This window comes from Sapajus apella, unplaced genomic scaffold (genome assembly GCF_009761245.1).
Source record: "Sapajus apella isolate SASKATOON/1434 unplaced genomic scaffold, GSC_monkey_1.0 scaffold265, whole genome shotgun sequence".
In the NCBI taxonomy this organism is placed as follows: domain Eukaryota; kingdom Metazoa; phylum Chordata; class Mammalia; order Primates; family Cebidae; genus Sapajus; species Sapajus apella.
Window position 1 is genome coordinate 203,468 of NW_022437205.1, and position 5,657 is coordinate 209,124.

The 5,657-nt window shown below is 46.0% G+C and overlaps 1 pseudogene; it reads left to right on the plus strand.

Annotated features, from left to right (window-relative positions):
- The first annotated feature begins 4,944 nt into the window (after window positions 1–4,944).
- The window catches only part of LOC116545412, a 7,439-nt pseudogene continuing 6,726 nt past the window's right edge, over window positions 4,945–5,657 (plus strand).

A 5,657-nucleotide genomic window follows, 5' to 3' on the forward strand; every position in this document is an offset into this window, starting at 1 on the left:
TACAGACTTTGGATTACAGGGTCTCAACTAAAAAGACTGAACTATGTCAACCGAAAGTTACTTACCTGGGCTATATCACAGAGAATGGCAACCGGGCACTGGCACCTAGCTGAGTCCAAGTGTTGCTTCAAATACCCACCTCCACCATGAAATGCCACATTTGAGAATTCCTTGGGGCAGTTGGGTACTGCAGGCTATGGATTTTGGGATTTGCCGAGGTAGCCAAGCCCCTGTATGCCTGCACCGAAGGAAATCAGTCCTTGATATGGACAGAGATAAAGCAACAGGCTTTTGACAAGCTCAAGACTGCCCTGACTACGGCCCCAGCCTTCCCATTGCCAGACATCTCTACACCCTTCCAGTTGTTTGTACATGAAAAACAGGGAGTCGCTAAGGGGGTGCTCACCCAGTTGTTGAGACCACGGTCCCGGCCAGTCACCTACCTTTCAAAAATACTTGATTCCATAACCTCTTGTGGCCAGCTTTTCTGAGGTTGGTGGCAGCTACAGCCCTGTTAGTCAAGGAGGCAGACAAACTTAGTGCAGGAGTTAAACTTAGTGGCACCCCAGGGGTGGAGTCACTACTCCGTGGAGCTCTGGGAAAATAGATGTCAAATGCCCGCATAGTTCAATATCAGGCCTTAGTTTTGGACCAGCCCCACATAAAGTTTTTAAAGGCTACAGTTTGAAGCCCTGCCACGCTGCTACCAGACAGCGAGCCAGAGGAGCCCACACATGACTGCCAACAGACAGTGGACGTCTTTCACGCGACTCACCCAGACCACACTGACATCCCCCTGCAGAACCCAGAGGAGGTACTGTATACGGATGGCAGCAGTTTCATGGTCAACAGAGTCAGGTATGCCAGGGCAGCCATAGTCACCCTAGAGCGGGTTGTCTGGGCCCAGGCTCTTCCACATGGAACCTCAGCCCAAAAGGCAGAACTCAAACTCTGACAAAGGCCTTGGACTTGGCAGAGGGAAAAACTGTTAACATGTACACAGAGAGCCGGTATGCCTTTGCTACGGCTCATGTACATGGAGCCATTTATAAAGAAAGACGACTACTTACCTCAAAAAAAAAAAAAAAGGAAAAAAAAAACATTAAAAAAAAATCCTAGCCCTACTAGAGACTATATGAAAGCCCAAGGCAGTGGCATTAATACACTGCAAAGGACACCGGAAGGAATTTCACCAGAGACAAGGGGAAATAGGGTGGCTGACCTGCAAGCCAGACAGGCAGTCTTGGGACCAGTAAAACCTGATTCTTCTTGTGACTCTGCTGGCCCCAACCCTGCCCCCTGCTCCTACATACTAATAAAGAAAACTTTGCTAAAGAACAAGGGGGTACACAAGATTCCACAGGATGGTGGCTTCTACCAGACACAAGGATTGTGGTCCCCAAAGCTCTAGGACGGTCCTTAGTTAAGGGCACACCCCAGGCCACTCACTTAGGACAGACTAAACTAACTAAGCTGCTAAAAGCCAAATAGTACATTCCCCACTTACATGAACTTATAAAGAAACTTACTAGTCAGTTTAATGTATATGCCCGAGTAAATCTGGGAGGGAACAGGTCTAGCCAGGTAGGAGTAAGACTCAGAGGGACTACCCCTGGGGAGCACTGGGAAGTAGATTTCACTGATACAAAATCCCTAGCAAATGCCTATAAATACCTCCTAGTGTTTATAGATATGTTCTCTGGATGGGTTGAGGCCTTCCCCACTAGGTCCGAGACTGCTTTGGTGGTCACAGAAAAATTATTACAGGACCTTGTTCCTCGGTTTGGCCTCCCTCTAACGCTGGGTTCAGACAATGGGCTCGCCTTTACTCCACAAATTTCTCAGGACCTAGCCAAGGTCCTGGGTGTATACTGAAAATTACATTGTGCTTATCGTCCCCAGAGGTCAGGGCAAGTCAAATGAATGAACCAGACGTTAAAAGAAACTCTGACAAAGTTTATCCTAGAGACCGGTGAAAACTGGGTCAGCCTGCTTCCTTTTGTCCTCCTCCGCATCCAATGCACACCCTATCAAAAAGGTTTCTCTCCCTTTGAAATCATGTTTGGTAGGCCCCCTCCCTTACTCCGCAGATCCGCGGATACTGTGCATGCTGAAGTCCATAATTATACACTCCTTAAGTCCTTACAGGCACCCCAGTCTGTTCAATCTCAGATACACCAGCTCATTAAGGACACCTGTCCAACCCCATTGGATCTCGTAGAGCAGCCAACACACCCCTTTCAGCCTGGAGACTCTGTCCTTGTTAAAAGATTTGCCACCTCCTGCTTCACTCCCCATTGGAAGGGACCCTACACAGTTATCCTGACCACATCCACCACACTCAAAGTGGACAGACTAACCGCCTGGATTCATCACATCCATGTTAAGACTGCCCTACCGGAAGGACAATGGAGTGGCAAACACTCATCCACCAATTCACTAAAGCTAAGACTTGTGCACTCTTTGCAGTCACCACCCTCACCACCCTAATCTGTGCTGCAAATCCCTATAGCAACCCCACCCCCAAAACCCACCTACTATCAATGGGTCCTCACCGAGGGCTCCACTGGAGGATACGTTAGTTCCTTAACGCAGTAAGGGATCCACCCTAGTCAACTTAACCCTGAAGTACATTCCAAAGAGCCCTATTACCTTCTCCCTAGGCCTCTGTGCCCTCCTAGGCCCCAATCTAAATTTCAGAACAAGTGGAGGTGTAGCCGGGTGCAGCAGTTCAGCGGCAGAGCAATATCAATCTGTGCCCAGAGCCCAACCCCCCCCCAAAAAAAAAATGGAACTGTGGAGACTTAAATGAATTCTTTTGCCCCCATTGCGATTGTAAAACTATCTCCACTATATCGGGGTACACCAAAAACATAGACTAATGATATTAAGGTCTCGATATGAGCCCTTAGAACCAACAAACAATACTAACCTGTTGGCGGAATCAATGATTTAATTCCTGTAACTGAAATAAGGGGGGAATGTGACATGGTAAAAGCCCCATAAAACTGCATACCTCAACCATACCTCAGCTTTCTGTTGATACTGCTCTCTATAACCCAAATGTGAATAAATAATTAAGGACTGTGATTTCCACCCTACCCAGACAATGTGTAAACAAAGGTTTATGGGTAATAATCTGTATAAAACTGATAGGAAGCTATAAGGAGGGCTCTTAGAACTTTGGGGTAGGTGAAGGTTAGAGCTTTGATGAATTAGGGGCCTGTGGTTCCTAATACCATCAGTTGCCTGTACTCAACCACTGTCAGCAGTGCTATCTGGCTCTAGAGAGCCATAGCATTCCAGGAGAGGAGAGAAAGCTGCACAAAGCCCTCGTGGTTGTGTCCCCCAATCTAGACAGTCGTAATAACATGCAGGGACAAAGCAAAAGAGAAGACTAGGAAGAGACAATGTGAATCTGTTTACCACATATTGTAAATACATTTAAAAATATTGTTAGCTCATATCTGCAGGTAGCACTAATTTTGAAGTTGTTGGACTGAGGACTTTATTTCTTTGACTGTGACTCACCATCTTCAAAGTCAGCAAGGAAGAGTTTCTTCCTCATTGAATCACTAACATGTTTTGGATCCCTCTGACTTCCTAGTTCACTGAACTCTGACCTCTAGACCCAGACTTTAAAGGCCCATGTGATTAGATTAGCTAGCCTGGATAATCTCCCCGTTTTAAGGTTGATTTAATTATATCTGCAAAATCCCTTTGCCATACAACATAACATAATCATGTAATTAGCAACCATTGGAAAGCTGCAGTGACTTTGAAAGCAACCCAATTGTCCCATAGAACTGATGTTTATGGTTTCTTTCGAATAAACATAGAAATGGACCCTCCAATTCTTGACATTTGAGAAAGTTACATTTGTATTACCTGAGTTTCTTTCTCAGGAAACCAAATATGGGTCTTCCAGAGAGTATCAAATAACTGAAATTAACCAGAGTACCCCTCTGGACAATGAGATGTCAGACCCCTCATCCCATCCTAATTGCCTAAACGACCACCTGCTTCCTGTTGACCAATTCCTCTTTCTTACTGCTCCCTGATTTCCCTTTTCCTGCATGTAGTTACCTTTCTTCCCTGCTTGCTAAATCCCACATTTCAGTTGGTCAGGGAGCTGAATTTGAGACTGATCTCCACCTCCTCAGCTGATGAAAGCCTTCTTTCTTGTCAATACTACTTGTCTCAGTGACTGGATTTCTGTGCAGTGAGCAACAAGACTTAAATCAAAGCCCTGGTGTTTCAGTAACAACTGTGCTTATACTAGACAAAATAAACAAGAGAAGGGTTTTTTTTGTTTTTTTTTTTTTTTTTTTTTGTTTTTTTAGTAGGGGGTTTTGCTCTTGTTGCCCAGGCTGGAGTGCAATGGCATGATCTCAACTCATGGCAACCTCCAACTCCCAGTTCAAGTGATTCTCTTGCTTCTGTCTCCCAAGTAGCTGGGATCGCAGGCATGCACCACCATGCCTGGCTAATTTTGTATTTTTAGTGGAGATGAGGTTTCTCCATATTAGGCTGGTCTCAAACTCCTGATCTCAGGGGATCCACTGCCTCAGCCTCCCAAAGTGCTGGGATTACAGGCCTGAGCCACCATGCATGACCTAAACAGGAGACTTAAAGATTTTACCAAAGACAATGAGGGATATTTTGTAATGATAAAAGGGTTAATCTGTCAGGAAGAAAGTACAATTATAAACACATATGCATCTAACCAAGCCTCAAAATACAGGAAGTAAAAGCTGATAGAATTGAAGGGAGAGGGTTGAATGGCAGCTGCAGCTGCAGCAGGATGGCCGGGACCACCAGCAGGGAACCTCACAGGGTGGGGGAGGCTGGCGGCAATCCCCTGCCTGGCCGCCTGCGTACCTGCGTGGCTGCCCACGCCACGGAATCAGCAGCATGAGCAGCCTGGAGGAGGAGGCTGAGGACTTCTTCTTCACCACAGGACCTCCTTCTTCAGGAGACTGCTCCAGGGCAAGCCTGGCTCTGGCCAGCAAGATGTTGAGAAAGAAAAGGAAACCCACAGTTACCTCAGCAAAGAGGAGATCAAAGAGAAAGTTCATAAATACAACTTAGCAGTCCCAGGCAAGTTGAAGATGACCATGAATTGAAATACGATTTACACTGGCTTCATTAAAGTGCAGATGGAACTCTGCAAACCTCCATAGACCTCTTCAAATTCTGGAAAACTCTCTCTCAGTAGTAATGGCTGTATAAACACGCTTCGTGTCAGAAGCACAAACACTGTCAGGGAAGTGATTGAGGACCTGCTCAGAAAGTTTCTGGTGACTGAGAGCCCTTCCAAGTTTGCACCTTCTAAGCCTTGTCACAGGGAAGACCAAGTCTACGCCTGCAAGCTCTCAGACTGGGAACATCCAATCAACCTGCGTTTGGTAGCAGGGCCCAGAACAGTCACACTTAGTTTTGTTCCTCATGAACATAAATTGGAGAGCGGGAAGCCTTCAGCCTTCCAGAGCTCCAGAATTTTTTTTTTTTTTCCCCATTTATTTATTTTATTGCATTTTAGGTTTTCGGGTACATGTGAAGAACATGCAAAATTGTTGCATAGGAACACACGTGGCAGTGTGATTTGCTGCCTTCCTCCCCATCACCTACATCTGGCATCTCTCCCCTTGCTATCT